Genomic DNA, 22,123 nt, shown 5'->3' with positions numbered 1-22,123 from the left:
TACAGGCCTATCATGCTCTGCAAGAAGAGGGAAAGCTGCCAGCTGTCTTCCTCCATTAATTTAATCTGACCGTTTTGTCTCTTGATAGTGTGTTTTATTCAATTTGAGTCTCATAAAGCAGCCACGTAAAAAGGTTACTCATAACATCTCTGGGTAATGTAATAGCCTATACATAATAAATTACACCCACCTGACACAATTGATCTTTAATGACCTTCAAGTGTATTAGTGAAATGAATTTGACGTACTGTATAAATAACACCTTTCAACAATAAAGTAGATGATCTTCTTTAGGCTGAGGTGGTGATGAAAAAAAGCCTTGAACTACCCAACTAAATCGGTCTATTTGAACACATTGGACGTGGTAGGCTGTTAGTTGTTTGAATCAGAATCAGATTTATTTCCCAAGTATGTGTGCACATACAGCAGATTTGACTGAGTTTCGCATTTCTGTCAATGTAGTTACACAGAAATAGAAATAACAGCTAGGGACAATGACAACAAGGCTAGACAATAAAGGTGAAGAAAAGACAGGACTGCTTTGTGCACAGATATATGAAAAAATAGGTGTACACATAAATATTATACATATATATATATATAACTAGAATTACTGCCAACCAGTCAAGTTACTGTTTACATCCATGTCTGTCCAAAATGTCATCACTTCATCATTATATCCTGTTAGACATTTCTGTGAAATTGTCATAATTAGCATATTAATTCTTGACTTATGGCAAAAAACGTGTTTTGTGAGGTCACAGTGACCTTGACCTTTGTCTACCAAATTCTAATCAGTTCATCCTCAAGTCCAGGTGGATGTCTGTGCCAGATGTAATAAAATTTCCCTCCAGGCGTTCCTGGGAAATCGCTTTCACAAGAGTGGGATGGATGTGAGGTAACAGTGACTTTGACCTTTGACCACCAAAATCCAATCCAATGAGTTCATCCTTGAGGACATTTGTGCCAAATTTGAATAAATTTCCTCCAGGCGTTCCTGAGATATCGCGTTCACGAGAATGGACCAGGCGGATGGACAACCCAAAAACATAATGCCTCCAGCCATGGCTGTTGCTGGCGCGGGGGCATTAAAAGCACCAATGACCCAACAATGAAATAAGAAATAAAACGTCTATTTACAAGTCAAGTTTTCTGTAAATTGTAAACAATAAAAATAGTGTGAAGAAATAAACACTGAATGGATATACATGGACTGGATGATTATGTACGGTATGTTCATGAAAAGATGACTATAGGCCTACTGCGTGTACAGTGAGTAAGATTTATATTGCAAGTGACAGATGATATGTACATATTAGAAAAATATTTATATATATTATAATATCTATCTATCTATTTTATTTTATTACTATATTATTTAATTTTATACTTGTTAACATTTTCTCCGATTTTGCACTGTACTATAGAAATATTCTATTTGGTTGCTACGATTACAGTGACAAAGACAGTAATGCATTTTTTCTTATTAATTTAATTTAATTCTCGCGAAGTTCCACAATCACAAGTGTAAATTTGAACAAAAAAAAGCCTAACTTCTTTGTATTTATGAAAGAAATGGATCTATATCTATCTTTTAAGTTTTTAAGTGAAATTATTGTCATACTCTTGCGTGGTCTTTTTGTTTTAAATTTTATGTTGTTTTTGTTTAATTTCTGTTGTCCTTTTATATTTGGCACAGCCCTTTGTTTATGTTTTCACTATGCTTCTTCTGTATGTAAATGAGTTTAATGTGTTCTGCTGTTACTATGGATACTGTCATTTAAAAAAAAAAAAAAGTCTGTCAGCTGTTACGTCACAGCTCATTGGCTAGCTAACGTCAGTTAACGCTTGTTGGGTGTTTATCTGTATCAACTGTCGGCCTCAAACACGCTCGTCAAGTCGGACGTTTTTCGGTCTGTTAATTGTTTTTCCAAAGACGGATTTATTCTTCACAGAGTGGACACAGGAATCACTAACTACCTACATCGCTTCACCAAGTAAGTGTTAGTTAGCTGCTTGTGCTAACAGCATAGCTAACAGGTGTGTTTGTTATTAGGGGTCGTGTCTAGATTGTTACCCAAGATTTGCGAAAAGTATCGCGAGACTTGCTATCCGACAACATATCCTGACCTAAAACATCTCGCGAGAGGTTTGCAAATCGAGGGTTACCATTTAGACACGACTTTATGAGCCCACCTGGCTAAAACAACTTCCATTTATTGCTATGTTTGAGTGCATAATGCCAATGAACTGGTAAACAGGGAATGAAATAAGCACCTGCCACCTGTCAAATAACAGGGTAAATGTTGGCTGTGGCAGGTGAACATGTCAGGTCATTTCCTTATATTAAGAAATATTTTTAAAAAGCAATTCTAAAGCCTAAATTAAATATATTATGACACTTCATTTTACAGGTCCACAAATTTCATGGTAATTAAGTGAAAATTAGCAAGTTACCTATTTGAAATTTCTTTGGAATTACTGCCAAATTACCCCAATATTTACCTCTAAATTGATCAAAAATTACTTTATTATAAACATTATTTAATAATTATATTTCTCAATAGCTGGTAATTTATTTAATATATTTCCAGGAAAAGAATACAAAGTTAATTGTTTTGCTTTATTTCCATGTCTGCTGGTAAATAGATAATAATTAGCAAATAACTTCTTTGAAATTTCTTAAAAAATCTCCCTGAATCATGACATTAGTTACCAGGTTACATTTGTGTAGACAATAAGTCACACAATGGTGATCAGAAGTGTCTTCTATTAGTTTTGATGAAGATGAAGAGCAGTGTCTAAGGGCCCTATTTTAACCATTATATACTATTTTAGCATATAATTATTAAATTCTGTTTATAATAAAGTAACTTTCGATACATTTTGAGGTAAATATTGGGGTAATTTGGCAGTAATTCCATAGAAATTTCAAATAGGTAACTTGCTATTTATCACCTAATTACCATGACATTTTGTGGACCTGTAAAATGAAGTGTTACCAAATACAGTCATGCATTAAGGTTACATGATATATTCCATAATTCTACAGTCTGGTACCACTGACTCAGTGTTTACAATTTGAAAGTGTTCTACCCAGATTTCAGAAGTGGCAGACAAAAAAAATGAGTGGCCGGTAGAAATGTTCATTGACCTGTCACAGTGGCAGGTGAGGAAAAAAGGTTAATTTCAGACCCTGCTGTTAAAACTAGGCTAATTACTGTGCTGTACACCTGTGGTTTTCCTACATGTCAAAATGTCTGACATGAAAAAGGCCTTTTAATTTCAAACAGTGACTCAACTAGCTAAGTTTGCCTTTGCTAGCTTTTCTTTTGGTGGTTATTTGGCATGTGAATTATGATGCTTTTATTCATTTGATGTTGTTAGTGGTGAAATTTCCTCCTTGGTTGTTGCCATTGTTTTTCATTGGACCTTTTCCTGCTGGCTCTTCAAGTCTGTAGCTAATGGTAATTGACATTAGGGATGTAAACATGTTATCTTGCACAGAGACCATTCACTTTTTCCACAATTATTTGGCTGTAGTTTTGGCTTTATTTACATCTCAGCCTGGCTTTGTCATATTCACATTTTATTCACATACTTCTTGAGCACTACAGAAATGTGTCAGCTCACAAGCAACTGGTTTATGTGACCTTTACTGTTCATATCATAGGAAAAGTACATGAGAAAGTATGAACTGCTGAGCTACTTTTGCTTTATGGATTACACTCAGTCACAGTCATTGCCAACCTTAAGGTTTATATTGATGTCCTGATGGTCATCTACTGCTTATCAATGTTACATAACATTTCATAAGTTGAAACTGCCTGCTCCAAGTCATTAATTATGACTTGCTTAGTGATTTATTATGCTTAAGTTGATTATTTTCTGCATAAATGATTTGTCTGAAGCTAGGCAGACTTTGTGCATTTTTCTTAATCTTGTGCATTGTGTTAAATGGTGACTAACTGGGTTAACTGGGGGGCGGCTGTAGCTCAGTGGGTAGAGTGGTTTAATCGCAAATTAATCACAAATTTTGTATCTGTTCTAAATGTACCTTAAAGGGAGATTTGTCACATATTTAATACTCTTGTCAACATGGGAGTTGGCAAATATGATTGCTTTATGCAAATGTATGTGTATATTTATTATTGGAAATCAATTAACAACACAAAACAATGACAAATATTGTCCTGAAACCCTCACAGGGACAGCATTTAGCATAAAAAATATGCTCAAATCATAACATGGCAAACCCAAACCCAACAGGCAATGACAGCTGTCAGTGTGTCAGTGTGCTGACTTGACTATGACTTGCCCAAAACTGCATGTGATTATCATAAAGTGGGCATGTCTGTAAAGGGGAGACTCGTGGGTAACCATAGAACCCATTTTCAGATGGGTACTATGGTTTTATGATGATGTTGATTGTATGATTTCTAGTACTGACTGAGCTTTCTGCACGGCCAGAACCTGCAACTTTTATGCTCACACTGTATGACACATGTCTCCATTCACTAGATATTTCCCACAATGATTGGAAGTGCTCTGATTGATAATAGCAACATGGCAGTTGGTGTTTGACCCACATAGATTCTACATAATAACTGGTGTTGGGGTGTGTATCTGTTTTGGAAGGAAGTGTATGAATGTCGCTGTGCTGTACTAGGTTGAGACCATGTGGCGCGTGACGAGGTCAAAGCCCTGATGCCAAATATCAGCTACTCTTTACATGTTTTGTATTCACCTAATCCCGGTGAGTTGTCTGACTTGTGAGTTGTTGTTTGGAATAGGACAGTAATGAAAAATTGTGATAACTCTGCATATCTTCATAATTTACCATCGCATCGATTTTTAACAAACTTCTTGACATAAAAGCCAAAATAAGACAAATGATCACTCCGTAATGTGTTCAGCTGTTCTAAATCTTCCACAAAATCTAAAAAGTCTCTCTGTTTTCCAGGCAATTAAACGAAAAGGTTTCCATCCCCAAGTTCAGAGCTCATTTAACCAAATTAGGGGACAAATTACATTAGTAATGAAAAGTAATTGAGCATCCTGTAATTAAAACGAAGACAAACGGGCTTGTCGGCTCCACTTTTATTCCGCATTTGGCTATATTTGAGTTTTTAATTCATCTATTTGTCAAATCAGATCAAACTCAGTTGATTAAACAGATGTCTTGATGCCTGAATTAAGAATAGACCGGCTGTTTTATTAGCATGTTGACTCTCTACATGACTCCCGTGTGTTTTTATTCAGTTTTTGTGTTCCTGTCTTGTTCACGTATTACAGACTCGCTCTCTTGGCACTTCGCTGACCTGATTCGCTGTCCTGTCTGGCTTCACAGCAATTAATCTGTGTAAATGACTAACTGACTGCCTGTGTGACCGATTGGCATGATCAAATCAATTTAAGTGCCAGATGTGGCGGCTAGCGCTGAAGAAATTCTGCTTAGCTTCAATAGCCACACTCCCATATGTTAATTCGTCCCTCTATGACCTGCGTATCATGAAGGAATTCAGGAACAATTGCTTATCTAACAGCTTAAATGGGATTGATAACAAGTTGCGGTAGTGTAGCAGTTGTATATTTATGACTGCGTGAGTTGAATGGGCGCTGACAATTTACTGTTTTATCTCTCTCTCCGTGGAGCTATGTAGTTGAGCTGTATGTGTGTTTTTGCCTCTTGAGCAGCGTGAAAGAAAAACAAGTGGCATCAACAGCTCTCTTCCCTTATGATTGTGATGAATTCCCTGCACTCTGATTAGGCCGCGCTGGTTTGACTGGCCATTGCTCCCGCAAGACAATGGGACCCTAATAGGCTTCGCTAAATGGCCAGTCAGCCTGTCATAAAACACACAAGAGTGGTAGAGAGAGCAAGAGAGCGAACCAGTCAGTGATAGAGGGAGGTACGGGAGGGATGGAGAGAGCGAGTGAGGGAATTGTTTCCTGCACTAAGTGGCTGTAAATGGCTGTTGAAAACAGTTAACGAGTTTGACCTGGCAGGGAACCAGAGGGTAGGCGGCTTGTCAGGTCTGCCATGGCAGCCTGGGCCCTGTGTGTGTGTGTGTGTGCATGCTTGCCTGCGTGTATTTATTTGTTTGACTACCCAGCAGTAAAAATAATAAAAGAGTTCACCTGTCGATTAGGTCTCCAAACAGGAGCTCCACTGTGCCAGTCACAACTAGGGCCATAACAGCCTTAATAATTGCTCCAGGCAATCCTGCCGATGGTAAACTGCCTCCATATCTGTGTGTGTGTATTAATAGGAGAAGGACACACACCCCGGTGTCAATTTTACTTGCAATTGGACATTAATTGTGACGCTGCTTTAGTGTGACAGACAGGCATACACACACCCACAAACAAACACTAACTACCCGCAAGTACACGCTGTTACAAAACCAGTTGTGTCTGCCCCGGATTGCAATTAACCTTCAGTGGAACAAATGCGATTTGGAAGTGTAATATTGAACATGGAGTACAGAGCTGATTTTACTCTCTACCTTCCACTCTGTCTAGCACATTCCTGTTTTTCATCACATTTTGTGGGGAGATTCAGGCTCCCTGATGAAATAAATATCACTATACAGTATTTATAAACTTTTCATTTCCTTTTGAACGCCAAATGCCACTAACTCACACTGGGGAATCAAACGTTTCATATAATGTATAGCTGCAATAAACATTTTCTCACATGTAAGGCCGTTAGCTTTCAGTGATTTTGATTATTCAGCATGATTTTCCTCTCATAGCGTACAGTGGCCCTCAGGCTGTATAGCACCTACACGTATGGCCCAGTTTCTCTCCTGTAATATACAGGCTTTTCATTCCAGAATGTTTGATAACAGCTCTCCAGGCAATCCAGTGAAACAAAGGTGGTTGATTAAAAGATGAGTGCTGCTAGGACGGAGAGGCTACATGAAAAACTGCATCTTTACGCTGTACATCTTAAAGTTGAGCATTAATTGTCTTTTAAATTTAAAGGATCCATTTTGTAAAAGCAGAATTTTTGTCAATGAAAGGACTGAGTTGATACATCTATCATCTCAATATGTATGTTGGATTGTGTGTGTCTTTTCCCACAAACATGTTTATTGGGTTTTTGTTTGTTAAATGTACAGTGTGTAGGATTTAGTGACACCTAGTGCTATGGTTGCAGATTGCAACCTATTGCTCCACTTACTCCTCCCTTTCCAAGTCGCCGAATGCAAAGCAGTAGCAACGCCGTACGTCTTGCTCAGAGGCCATCCTTACCATAAAAACACTACTTTAGGAGCAACAGAACTCAGACGACGGCTTGCGGTACCACGGTTTTGCACTCTGCGGTTCACGTTATCGCAGTTTCACAAGTGTGTCGGAGAACTACAGTGGCCTTCAGCTAACGTAAAAACATGAAAGACTCTCTCTAGAGCCAGTGTTTGGTTTGTCTGTTTTCTAGAAACATGGTGAAACAACATGGCGGACTCTGTGAAGAGGACCTGCTCCCTATGTAGATATGAAGGACTCATTCTAAGCTAATAAAAACACAACGATTCCTAATTTCAGGTGATTATACACTAATGAAAACATAGTTATGAATATTATATTCCATTTCTGCTAATAGATCCCCGAAATGCTACACACTGTTCCTTTAACTTAGAACAAATCACTTCAATTCTGACACTCCCGTATAAATGAAAAAGGGTATCTGTTCTTCTTCAATACTTTTGATAGAGTTACCAGGAATATTGGATTCAAATGGTCTAACTTAACAGCTACGATGTCCTGAACAGCCATTTATACTGTATCAGTTAGCATCTGGTATTAATCATTTCAGTTTTGGCCAAAAGTCAAGTCTGCTCCCAGTCATCTACAGAGATACAGAATATAAAGACGATTCTTCCATGCAGGTAAATGCGACAAATAAGAGAGTTTATCCTCACCTCAACCAGCCAAGTGTTTATTGTTGTAACCATGACGACAAATGTTTCCTAACCTTATGAAGTAGTGTAGTTTCAGGCAGTTCAGGAGCAGTGTTTCTGTGGGGGAGAGTAACTCCCTTTGGGACTTTTGGCTGTGTAACTTTGCAGACCTCTTACATGCACAAAAAAAACTATATAACACACTGAAGGAAAGGGAAAAAGCACAAAAGCATAATAGGTCCTCTTTAACCCACCACAATGTTTTCCAAACCAACCAAACCTTAAACATAGCATTGTCAGATCATAAAAATGTATTTTTGTAACGGTTTTGTAAGGCACTGACAAAGAATGTTGTCCCATTCGATAGTGGCATTACATCAGAAAACACTTTTGTATCATTCAAGAGGGAGTTTTTCTTCGGGGGGCTTGTTGTTCGAACCTGCTCGTCATGACTTCCAACAAGTGTTCGAAATTAACTTTTTTGTCCATCTGCCACTGTGCCTGTTGGATTCCAAAATCTACCAGCCACTCAATAGATTACCATTGTTTTTTTGGCTGGTGATTGAAGCAAATCTAGCAGCTACTTGCATATTTTACCAGCATTTGGCTGGTGGCTGGTGCTAATTTCCAACCCTGCCTTCAAATGACCTCTGGCATGTAGTTGGTTAACTATGAGTTGTTTAATAGTAGGGAAAGTTTTAAATGGGACACTAGAATACATTTAAAACATGACCAAACGTAACACTGTGATGGTGGTTGAATGTACAATTCATAGTATTTATGCGAGTGGATGAACTGCCATCAAAATTCGGTCTCTAACCTGGAGATCCTCACTACTGGTTTCACACTGGCCTCATCACTGCTGATAGTAACGTGTGCTTATTTGTGTCTCTGTTTGACTGATTGACGTGGACTGATTGTTTATTCATGCGAAAACACAGCTGAGCGTTTACTTACAGAATGCATTTGTGTGTGTGTGTGTGTACATACTGTGTACTCACAAGAGGTGGGTAAACATATGCTCGCCTATTTTATTTACGATTTGACATTAATTGTGATGCAGATTTGGTTTGACGGCGGTAGACGTGCACACAAACACACGCGAACACACATGAGCATGTACCAACAGCTGCATGAACATGCTACTTACAAGCCATTTGCGTCTGCCCTAGAAAACAATTAACCTTGAGCAGAACGAATGAAATTTGGAAGCGGAGTAGGGAACGACGCATGCAGAGTGGGGAGTTCCTGCTGTTGCTCATTAGTGACGTGCCATACATAATGTACAGATATGGAATCGTGCCACATGTTTGCATAAACATGAAGGCTTTTGCCGTTTAAGAAAATTGGCTGTGCTTCTAAACTTATCCAATGTTTATGTATGAGTTTCACGCTGATGGATGGCCTCCATCAGTGTGTTTTGTTACAGATGGATCTATATATTATAACAGCTATACATGTGTTTTGTTATTTGCATTTTAAAACAAAATAGATCAATTTTCTGACACGTGTGTCTGGTGTTGTGCTGATCTTTAAGTGATTCAACAGATTACTGAGTAATTTTATCTGGAAAGCGGGGGTGTGATGGCATTTTTCAAATTAATGAAACTTGGGTGGGCTGGATGGAGGATGAATGGATGGGGTACTCAGGGAGGTGAGACCGAGGGCGGGGCGGTTGTCTCATTGTCGCAATCTTTAAGCTTCAAGTCCCCACGAGATACCTGAGGAAAAGGACACAGAGACAGAAGGACAAAGGAGAGACAGGAGAGAAATATGGTGATCAGGGGATAAAGGAGAATTGAGCTGGTCTAAACAAGGTGGTCTGAACATTGAGTGGTAGATGCATGATCTTTTCTCTTAAGTTAAATGCATGAAGTTTACTTGGTCACCTTGCCTGTCAAGTAAGAAACGATCAAAATACAGCCACAGCAACACATTCTCACTCCCAACTCGTCAAATACCGCCGCTTAGTCAGTGCCCCTCGGCATCGGAGACGGACGCATGGGGTACCCCTCTTAAGTTAGATTTGGACGGACCGGGGACAGCATGTCAATATACGCTCGTTACATGCATAGTGTCCTTTCAAAATAAACTTCCGTTTTCACAGGAAGGTAGGTTAAGGCAAAACCACCACTTAGTTAGGGTTAGGAAACGGTCGTGGTTGACGTTTACTTCACTGTCTAGCGACTCACAGGGCTGACAATACTAACGAATCATGTGACTAAAGACTGACGTGACAAAATAAGTCAACGGTACTTTTAGTTTCACGCGGGACACCAACACCGGTCTCCTGGTTGAAAGTCTGGTGTTTGTTTGACGCATGCCCAAAAGAAAAGCCCACATTTCTGGTCAAAAGGAGAAACACACCTACTTTTAGACATTATGAAAGCCTTGGATATCACCAGTTTTTTTGGATATGCGCAAATATTGCAACGCCAACCTTTTCAAGTAGGTGGTTGAAGGAATGGAAGAGGGAGGCTCTGTTCGCATGGTCGGTCAAGTCTGCTACCGGTAATCAGAGTATGCACGGCTGCATGTAAACGAGAATTATAGTGGAATATTCATAAATTTTTACTCTCATCCCCCCCCGCCAAGTTTCTCCCACAGACTTAATAGTCCACAGGAGTGAATGAGGTTTCTAATTGTGTTGACCCTGCAATTAACCAGCAACCTGTCCATGGTGTGACCCTGCCTTCCACTCTGTGCATGCTGGGATATGTCTGCCCTTGACCCAGGAAAGGATTAAGTGGGCAAAAACACAAGAAAGTCGGTTGAGCAAAGATTGCAATCTGTAGATCTCATATTTAAATGAAGTCAAGCAAGCGCATTCAGCAGAGAATACACCGGCAATCACAGCAATACTTTGGAATTCAGCATCAATTGTAAATGTATTTTTATAGGGAGTTAAAGCAATGTTTTCCCAGCCCTCCCTAACGAGATTAGTCACTTTCAAAGAGCAGATACAAGCTGCATGCAGTTGACTGCCTACTCTTGTTCTTTTTCTGCAAACACGTGGATCAGGCGCCAGTCAATGTGAAGTTAAGCACCTGGATCAGATTAGCATGCAGCCGCAGTTGTGACTTGATTTCTCTGAACTCATTACCATTCGCTCACTGTGTTCCTGTAATTATTTCTCAATGCAAAGAAAAAGTACATGCCTCGCGATTGTGAAGGACAGCACAGCATATGATTATCTCAACATTATAGGCATTAACATCATATTGATTACTATAACTGCTGCATTATTGATAGTTGTGTGAATTGGATTCTCTGTTGTTGATCGGCCAGAGTCAATCATGTGAGCATGTGTTGAGCAAAACCCTGACACTGGAAATAACATAAATTGATTGCTTTCAGTTTTCAGTAATCAGCAGTAATTACTGAGTTATGGTAAATGATTATGTTTCTCAGAAAGGCAATCAGTAAATCCAAATTACTATCATGCTTGCCAAGAGAGGAAATACATGTGCTGTAAGACATAATGTTTTCTACCAGAGTCCAGTACACGACCACCCACGTTTGTTTAAGCTTGTCTCTTCTAACAGGCTCTGACGCAGGTGTTGGAAACTAATGGTTTATTGTTATCGTTTTTTTTACAGTATGCTATCAGTGGGGGGAGGTTTAAAGATTGTGTGATGGTTTGCTAAGTATTCTCTCTCTGTCCTGCAATGGCCTAAAACAACTTGAGACATCGTCATAATGGTCAGTCTGCACAGTTAGGATAAGCACTTCTCTAGACTGAGGCAGGCCATTTCAAAGTGTGAAACATGAACCCAGGGAGAGGCCAAATTGTTTCTCACTGTATGCCAAACCCAACCTGCCAGCATAGACACAGGTGGGAGACAGCGACAACACACACAACCCAACCGTTAAACTGTCGGCGCCCTGGTGCAGCAGCTGTGCCAGGAGACGGATACAACACCGCCAACACGGTAACCAGTGGCTCAGAGAGGTTTGAATGGTTGAAGGGAACAAACATGAGTCACTCGCCTCTCCTCTCATTGACCCATCCACCCAACAATGCTGCAGAAAATGACATATTTAAGAAGCTTTGGTGACTCCTAGTGGGGGTCGGTACCCCAAGGTTGGGAGCCAGTTGGCTAGATGGTCATTGATTGAACTGTGTGAATGACGTTGCGTTAAAGGACGTGATGTATCACTCTGGGCAAACTGTGCTGCTGTGTATACTACAACCATTAGTCAAGATTTTAATAACTGACCCTTCCATCCATCTGGCGTACCATAACATCCTCATGGCACACTGACCCCATTGCCAAACCAGAAGAGATGCATGTCTCTGCTCCATTATGGTCTCAGGAGTGGATCTGACATTGTTTTCACAGGTTTAAACGTGTCCTCAAAACTGCTCAATATGGACATCTGTGGGCTCATGAGTGTTTCAGAAGCAAATTAAGTTTTTCATAAATTGATTGGGTTGAACATCATTCTTATAATGGCTGAGAGTTGCCAGGTTACCAGACAGACATTACTTATGCACTTTATGAATTTTGCTGTGACTTTGTGGGGATGAGAAAGTCTTGGCTTCAGTACTGCAGTCCACAACTCTTTGGGGGAAAGTGAAGTGCTGAAGTGAATTAAAAAGAGTACTCTGCTTGTGTGTGTGTGTTTGCTGTATATTTAGAATGGATAATCACAGTATAAGGAGTCTCAAGTAGTACTTTCCCAGTATTCTGCTATCTATACATGCTCTCAAATATATGTAACATGTCAAATGAAAACCAACTGAAAATGCTGAAATTCACTTTCACTGTTACAGATAGGCGCCTCCCCTTCCATTGGACCACCATGGGACTCTTCCCGGCTGATTAAAAGACCAGGAGTTGCTGGATAAAACACATCAGGTAAGATAACATTTCAATTGTGCGTGAAAAAAAAGTAGCAGGAGTGAAAGTAGATTGAAGGTCTTGCCGGTACTACTAGGCTACCCCGACCTTCATCGCTTGATATTATTCTCCTCCCACCCCCAGCTTCATGCATCCCTGAACACACGATTCAACGCCTATGGTATGGTGTAGAAAGAAATAAGAAACACTTGACATCATGTATAGCAAATTATTTATTTAAATGGTGAAGATGCTGCAGAATAATTTGTAAATGTTGAAGTTTTGAAGTTTTGAGTCGCTGTTCCGACTTGAGGGGGAATTCATGTGAATTTTAGCACTCGGGACTTCGTATTTACGATTATTCCAACACCACATGAATGCAGCGCAATCGCCCCATCTCGTAATGTTAATGAAAGTGAAACAGCATTGCAACATGTGTCAACAAATCAAGCTGTGATTAGGGATACAACAGCACACAGTTGTACCGGCACAGTTGCTGTTTCCATGGTTGCCACGCATAGCACCTGGCGTTTACTCACGGAGCGCTTGTCTGCATGAAAAAGTCATCTTCTTATCTTGACAAACATCATATGTGTGATTTATGCCACAGCTCAAACGGGATAAAAAAGTATTTGTCTCTCGCCGTTGACTACCGTACATATTTTTTCTGAAATAAGGTCCTGTGGGGGACACCGGAAGGGGAGGGACTTCAGCTCTCTATATACAGTATATACCTCCTTTCCTTACCTTCCTCTTCTTAGGTACTTGCATCACTGTGATGTGACTAAAGGAATATTATTATCAACAACCTTTGTTTGTATCAAACGCTCACCCCCTACTGGCTTGAAAAGCGGCTCTGAAAAGTTGGTAGCTCACTTCATCATTGTTGATGACAGCTGGAGTCGACCCAGATTCATGGCGTAAGTGTCCACAGAAACTTTTCAAACCCCCTCCTGGAGCATAATCTGCTACTCATCTATCCATTTGTATGCATAATATGTTCTAAAAAGGTTTAAATACACCACTTCTGCTTGTTGCTAGTGTGGTTAGCTGTTTGTGTCCTGCATTCTATATTCTCATCTCCCATTTTTGTCTTTCAGTCATTTTTGAACAGCACCTGCTGGTGGTGTCAGTGAAAAATGGATGGCATGCTGTTTGAAAGTGGCCAGGAAGCCATCAGTTGCATACCAATAACTTCTTTTGGCCGTTTAATAGGCTGCTTTACTTGGATATCTTATTTCTGACGTACTTACCCAACTTTATCCTGCGTCTCTCTGCAGCTTCTTCTTTCTCTGTTGTTTCCGAACCTGTGGAGTGAGCTCTCATTCCCTGCCTCATCTTTCTCTCCCCACCACTCTCCACTGCATCAGAGGCGAGCCATGCTCCCCCGCTGTGTGCCGCGCCTGTGGAGAGTCTCGTCACTCACCCAGACCTAGGACACCTCCTGACAAGGTCACAGAGGTCTGCCACTCTGAGATTAAAACAGCTCCATCCATCCAGAGAGTTCCCCCTCCGGGCGGCCATTATCATAGCAGATCGCCATGCCAAAAAGCTCAAATGGATATGTAGTGCACAGGCTGTGACCTTCCAACAGACTGCTGTCATTTTCAGGTCTCTCTGTCTTGTGAGATGGGGATGGTCGGTGGTTATAGCGTTTTCTTTTAGGTGGAATGATGCTGTCACACATTCAGTTTCACACAAACACAGCTGTCAAAACTGGCACACAACCATCATTAGTGCCTACTAGTGCGCACATGTTTGCTTGTGTGGGGTTTTGTTCGACTCATGGTACGCCGTGGGAGTAAGAGGGCAGTCTGGCTTGGGGACCTCAAAGCACTCTCATCCATCCATCCATTATTTCTGTCTTGAGGTTAAAAATGTAGTCTGTTTGGCATCAAATATTTTTTTTCTGTGTAGACAAGAAAGAGAAAAATATCCCAGACACTACAGTGCCACTTCACTGCAATTCATCATCTCCTCATAAACAATGATGGACATTAAATGCTGCTACTTATCACCACCTTCCCTTTCACTGCTGTTTCTTTTTTTTTTACATTGTGTGTTTATTGAAGAGGACAGAGAAAGATAGGAAGTGATAGCAGCTCTTGATTATAGTAAATAAGCAACCTGTCAGTAAGGATGGAAAACACAAAGTTGAGACATCCTTGTTAGATTAGTGGAAGTGCAATAACGCTGTAAATTACTTTTAGAAGGCTGTCTGATAATCTCCCTTACAGCCATAAAGTAATACAACAGAGAATTCCTGTAAAATGTGACCTGGTTTCATCCAATGTAAAATGCAGCGTAAAGACCTACTGAGGCAAACAAACAGAACCCATCTGTTTGTTTCTAAAAAGCAAACTAATTACTGTGATTTTACCCTGATTTATTGATATTTAAATGTGACACAAAGTGGTGGTGAGAAAGCTTCTAGTAGTTTACCTCTGTATGCCCATTTGCATTTTGCAGTTTTTGCTTCACAATGACTTGGGTTAGGGTTAGGGTTGGCTGACATATTGGATTGATTCCTATATTTTATGATTCTGAACTGATTTAAAAAAAAAAAGAAGAAATCTAGTTTTGCATGGTTTTATCAATGTTATGGTTTCTTATTGCAAAGGCACAATGATGATCATGATATGTCATGGTATGCCATCATGGTATGATGGCATACCAACACACGTACAGTGCACTACATTACAAAACTTCAGCCAACCTTGTGATTGACAGGTCGCTACCACGGCGTTGTCCGGTCTGGGAGTTGTCCGTGTTTTCGTCTTACAACTTTAACCCTTTCACAGAGTCTTTCCAGTTCATGAAAGTTAATTATAACATTTTGGTCACCTAAAATTGTCTTATTCAGCGTTCGGTTGTACTTAGCTCCACCCTCTCGTGTCACTTCTGGTTGCAAAAAAACGAGATGGCGACAGCCAAAATGTCGAACTCGAGGCTTCAAAACGCCAGTCCACGAACCAATGAGTGACGCCACGGTGACTATGTCCACTTCTTATATACAGTCTATGTTCCATTCATTTCAAATTACATTTCCCCGTACAGTATTATTAATAACAATGGGCTTTCCTGGTATAGTTTTGCAGTGGAGAGGGTGTTGAATGCCGCTCTTTTAATTTAGTCATCTTGTTGCAGCGTCTTTTTCTGTAGTGGTTTAATGCCACCCAACTGGACTCAACTCCTAATAATATTCATGTACCAGTAGTGGATGATATACACATTAGGGCAAGCAACCGCCACAACCACTATGTTAACATTTTTTCCTTTTTTGAATTCTTTACAATGGGAGCACAGTGTATTCACACTTTGCTACAAACACCGGCAGCGTGACGAGTTGCTGAGCGTCTATTCTATTCATTTTGTGTCTATAGACCAGCTTCTGTTTTTCTGTAGAAGAACCTTGCCAGATTGAGCCATGGTGGTGGTCAGTAAAGCACTTTGATTTTGTTATTCTCAGGAGTCTGTAATAGGTTTCCAAATGATAGTAAAAAAAAGTAAAAAACCCATGTTCTCTCACATTATTTTCTCTGCTTCAAAGCGACCTTCGTCTAGACCAGTTCGCTTAACTGCCAGTTGTGTTTCATATTACATTAAAGTGGACTAAAAACATGATGGTTAGGCACACAGTGCAAGGGATGAGAGCCTGCAAAGAGCTCTCGGCACTTCACTGACCACAAATTTAAAACTAATTTTCTCAACACTCAAAGGTGAGTCAAACAAAATTCTTGTTTTTGAACAGCAGGTTAAACACCACTGTGGCCATATCCCAACATTTTTTTAGGAAATGCTGCTGGACAGTCTTGAGTGTTTTTGAGTACCGTGTAAAAGTGAATACTGAGACCAGGCAACATTACATGTTGTTCCAACCTTTATGAGCGAAAGCAAAACATCAATTTTAACCCGTCTTATCCAATGAACCAGAACAGGAGTGATTTCTGACACCGAGGGAATACTCATATTGCATCTGCTGTGTTTCATCATGTAAACTGATGCACTGACGTGAAATATCAATCTTTTGCCGCTTTATTTTCATTAACTTTGTAGCCGCTCTGCCTACTACCCATTCTCCCCATCTTCTTCACCACAGCTTGTTCCATATTTAGACGGCATTAGATGTGAATTGATGAGAGAGTTAGTGTGTGTTTGTCTACCCTGGAGCAACTCTGGGCCTAGTGGGGGCAGGGACGTGGGTACGGGAGAGATTGGGGGATCTAATGTGAGTGTGAGGATAGTGTGTGTGTTTGCGTATGAACACTGTCAGGAGGTTTGCCAAGACTCAGGCAGCGTGTGCCCGGGGGGTAAGGAGGACTGGGATGTATTTGTTTGGAGATGAATGCGCGCACACATCCACACGCGCACACGCAGGCACACGATGCGTCTAATTGGCAGAAGACAGCTGCTGCCAACCAGAAAACCTATGTGAAAGTACTCATCGTGCTTTGGCCCACAGGCAGCCACGCCACACTTAACAATTTACCCTCATCGTAATGAGAAAGCAAATGTGCAGCGAATTCATTTCCCGTCCAAAGCGTTTTATTTACAAGCCATATAGCAGCGCAAAAGCTAACAACCTTTGATTGTCATAATCTTCTCATCATAGTTATTGTCTTTGTTATAACTCAAAGATTCATTAGGCTGGTATCAAGTTGACAGACTTGCAGAGCGGAGAGAGATTATAGTTTATGGGTCGTTTTGTTTCCATTAAATTGTCAAGTTGTTTCCCAAGCATGCTGTAACACTTAATATACATCATCAGCGAAGACACTTCCTGTAAGAGGAGCTCACGAGCCTGTTTTTTTTGTTTTTTTGGCAAATTGCGTTGACGTCATCATTTTAATAATTAAGATTGCAAATACAGAGACACGGGTTGTGTGTGTGTGTGTGTGTGTGTGTCGGTGTGGGCACATTGATGGTGTAATGATTAATTCCAACAGGAAATTTGATTGAATATTTCATTATTTCAGGCAGCAAATATTTAATGCAACATAACCTCTCACAATAAGTTTTTATTCAACTTTATGAGTTTCATTGAAAGAGTATGAAAGCTCAATCTTCTTTTTTTAGTTAACAGTAAGAACAGGCCAATAGTTCAAACACTTTCTTTTACTTTCAAGGTTAAAAATTCACACTGAAATAACAACAGCTCAATCAGTAGTACCGGTACAGGAAGGATAAGAGCAGGTGGTTGGTGGACAATAGCAGAAAAGAGTTATGTAGGTTTTCGATTAAAGGTGGAAATGTGGCTTCAAATTACATTCTTTATTTTCTCGATTTCATCCAGCTAGCACCAGTTTAATCCCTACAAATTTCTTGCAATGTTAGCATTTTCTGAAGGAAATTGTTCACATTGTTGCAGAAAACTGCCAGTAATATGTTAAAGGTGACTACAATTTCAAACACAAAAGCCAAATGCTCCAAAACACTTTGAGCTTTTATCTACTTTTGCCATTTGTAAGCCACGCAAATGTCCACAGTTAGATTTAGGTAAGAAAACCACTAACTTAGGTCACAGCAAGAAAATCACTTAGTTAGGGTAAGGGAAAACGTCATGGTTGGTCTTAAAATAAGCAAGTAAACTAATTAAAACACGTACGGAAACAACTATGGAAAACACATCATAAACATCAACAAAAAACACGTGACAAACGTCACTAACGTAGTTTACAAAACAACGGTCTCGAACATTGGTCCCCTGCTTAAATGTATGGTGTTTGTTGGGCCCATCCACCTCCAACACCCTCCCACCATAAGTGGACTTTCTCGATTTTTATACTACGTCGCTAATTCTTATCCTAGCATTTATACGTGGATGCATTTACATTGCAGTCACTACAGGATACATAGCGTACAGAAGACACGCGGAAATCAAGAAAGGCGTTCTTATTGCACGCTAAACGCCTTGCGCATTACAGTGGCATTTATACGCATTTTCGTGCGAACGAGCTGGGGTTTCAGTCAATGACCTTGACTGAGGTTAGTCAGATGGACTGCCAGTTTTACACAATTTCATATCTATAAATGGGTTTCATATCTATAAATGAGTAATCTGTCTTCTATTAGTTCGCAGGTACTGCAGTAACAGCCTGAAAACAGCTGCATATTGTACCGTCCTCCTTTCCCCGGGGGATTATTTAATTCCGAAATGTGTCTGTCTGGTCATAGTTAACAGCTCTGCGCTGTGTGCTGCAGCAGGATGGCACTATATGTGCTCATAAAAATGTAGAAACCATAGTGGAAAATAAAAAAACAAAACATAATTAAATTACAAAAATGTTTTTTTTTTTATTTGTGAATCAAATCAGAATTTTAAAAGATAAGAAAACCCTGATTGTATTGTTCTAATCTCAAAATTTCTAACCTTTAGTCCACACATTTTAATGCATTCTTTACATCATTACACATATCTTTGAGGCAACCTTCAGACGTACATTGGGAGAGCTGTGATGGGTCTGAGTGGAAGGATCCCAGAGCAGAGAGAGAGAGATGTGAGTGAAAGATGTGGCGGCATGGTTGTTTAGAGAACTCAGCAATAAGAGGCACAAGTTAGTAACTCACTAAAATGATCCGTTCACTAATTTGAAATAAACTCTCATTGATGCAAGACACATAAGCTGTCTCAGACACCGTTGCCCCCCCCGCTGCAGTTCCCGCTCCGCCCAGTAGATGGAAGCAAAGCCACACAGACATAAGAACTAGCTGGGTGTGAGTTTCTCCAGATGGTGAGTGGCACGCTGGAGCTCCTCTGCCCGTCTTTCCCCAAGCAGGCAGACAGGTCCTTTCAACTCTCTTCAATCAAGTTTCCATAAAGGCAGAAAGAGACCTAGTGCTCCTTGCAGCGAGGGCTTTGCGAGAGCTTCATTCCAAAGTGACAGATACGAGCGGGTTTTTCAGATCCAAGCGACCTGCGCCCCGACAGGGAGAGAAAAATAGCAACGGAGAGAGGAAAGTGAGAAGGAGGTCGTTGGCATCGAGAAAGTGCAGATTTGATTACCAAATGGAGTTTACGGGAGACCCTGAGGTCTGGAAAACACAAATGAAATAAAAGCATAGTTGACTCAGGGACTCTGTACATCTTTTTCTCTCTACTGATCCAACTTTGAACCTGCAGCTTTTTAAGCCACGGGTGTATGTAATACGGGTTCTTGTTCTCTCTCCTGCTGCATCTCCCTCTCTAATTAATGCTCGGCTATGTGAACCCAGGATTAGATCAGGCCGGGGAAATCAATGGCTGACAGCACAGAAATAAGAGGAGGAGAGCAATAAGCAAGCTGTCACATTTTAATCAGGGTGGGTGAGGATCATATAAGCAATAGCAACGGTTCCCCTTTGAGGTCTGTGTCAGTGGCATGGATGCAGGTATGCAGCATGTATACATCCACATGTAAGCCGGTGTCAAGGGTAGCTTATAGAGGAAGACTGTGTGATGTCTGTGGGAGAGGTTGGACCCCGAAGTTCCCACAGAAGGACCGACTGATCCATGGAAGTCTTGGAGGCATGCACGGCTCTGCAAGAGTGCAACCTCAGCGGCGGCAGTCGTGGGAATAGGAGCCACCCCGCAGCGTATTTTCACAAACCGGCCGCAAATTGAAAACATCACACTCGACTCCCCATAACATGATTTCACCAGGGTGTTGAATCCTGCAAATGAGTGTGTGTGTGAAACGAATATTCAGGGTGGCATTTTGCTTAAAAAGATACTTTTTTAAAGAAAATCTTGCCCCTACCAAAAACCTAGAACTTTAATGAGAAAAACATTGAGGCAACGCGAGATTCATATTAGTGTTCATCTCGGGGGCACAGGCTAGCGTTCCAGTGATCTCGCATGAATGGCTCTCGCGTACAGCAGAGCTGAGCTCGGTTAAAGTGCTCTGCTTCTGCCTCAACAATAGCGGTAATAGACTGAACAGTGGGGGAAAGTGAATTAAGTTAAACTAGATTGAAGTTATATTGAGATGCACTGCTTAGATCTGTGATTGGAAAATTTTCAGTCGGCACACCATCTCCCCAGGTGTTTATGAATATACCCTCTTTTGTAAAAACACTCAGACTAGGGATGTCACGGTGAGGAGATTTTCCCAGCGGTTAATAAACTTGTGATAAACACAGGTGTTACCGATTACACTGGACAGTTTAGAAGAAAAGAAGCTGCTCAATATATGTAGAGCGCTTACTTTGATCTTTAACGTTGGATGTGTGTCTGGCCTCTCTGGTCTGGATTTCGCTGCGAGGCTGCAGGTTTCCACACTGATATGCGAAAATGAACTAAATGGGTTTTATTTCTATAAAAAAACGCAAAACAACACCCCTAGCTTTCAGACAGCAAGCAGACAAACCTTTGGATATTCTGAACAACTCTCCCGATCGTTTCTCGTGAGCAATCAGAGCTATTAAAACATACCTTTTTGTCTCTTCTTTAACATTCATAAACAGGCTGACAGGTGTGTTCTGTGGCTCGCTTTCCTCACACAACTGAGGCATGGGCAAGACTCCACCTTGCTGAGTTTAGATACCTAGTTGGCATCTACATGCAACTTTGAGGACAATTTGAAGCTATTCTGCAAATGAAAAGACATCTTTAAAACTAAAAGTTGGTGTTCAAAATTGCTATCAGAAGATTGTTTAAAGTCTGTCGAGGCGGCAACAAGCTGCAGTGTCAGTTTAATTTGTGTCTCCTGATCCCAATCCTTTAATCCACAGTGCTGGTTCCACTGATACACAGGGCTATTTTTTTTCCCAATGGGTCATGTTGGCTAAGCCCCTGTTCCCACCCCTTGTCAGTATACTGCACCTGTATATGTCACTACAGGAAGGTCTACCAGATTATATGCTTGGTAGTAGTGTCAGATTCTGACTGCTGTAAACAAAGTTTCAGTTATAGGAAAACTATTCAGTTTTAAGTCTCACTCAGATGGCCCTTTTTAAATGTATAGTCCCATTCCAACAAGTTGTTACATTTTATTTTAAGCCACAACTTGAATTGTTTTTATTTCTTACTAAAATCTGGTTAAAAGGCCTTCATACACTGGGGGTGTGACGAATAGACAACACGAAAATCAAAAGTATTCATACCGTCAGCAATGCAAATTTGCGACAGTTGCAACACTTTGACAATCAAAGGTTCGAATAAATTTGTGCAGAGCACCGATTACTGGGATCCTATTGACCCAGAGCAGCGTTTGGCAGTCTGTCTGAGATAAGTTGCTGTACTGTACAGCCTAAACTACTGTAAGCTATTTTATTGAGTTTTGAGTTTCCTTTTAGCAAACTGCTCTGAGTGAATTTGCCTCTGGTAAACAGTTACAGTGTTTATGTCTATGGCTTTTATTATGAAAGGTAAGAACGGAAGGAGTGGATCTGGTC

The 22,123-nt window shown here is 40.5% G+C and overlaps 1 long non-coding RNA gene across 1 annotated transcript; it reads left to right on the top strand.

Moving 5' to 3' along the window:
* Nucleotides 1-1,724: 1,724 nt before the first annotated feature.
* Nucleotides 1,725-12,734, top strand: LOC119476072. The gene is made up of 2 exons (XR_005203936.1): nucleotides 1,725-1,997; nucleotides 12,685-12,734. It is a non-coding gene; the product is annotated as an uncharacterized LOC119476072 (long non-coding RNA).
* The last annotated feature ends 9,389 nt before the right edge of the window (nucleotides 12,735-22,123 follow it).

This window comes from Sebastes umbrosus, chromosome 17 (genome assembly GCF_015220745.1).
Source record: "Sebastes umbrosus isolate fSebUmb1 chromosome 17, fSebUmb1.pri, whole genome shotgun sequence".
Taxonomy (NCBI): Eukaryota; Metazoa; Chordata; class Actinopteri; order Perciformes; family Sebastidae; genus Sebastes; species Sebastes umbrosus.
The sequence above is the reverse complement of the archived record's forward strand: the minus strand, read 5'-3'. Positions and strand labels throughout refer to the sequence as shown.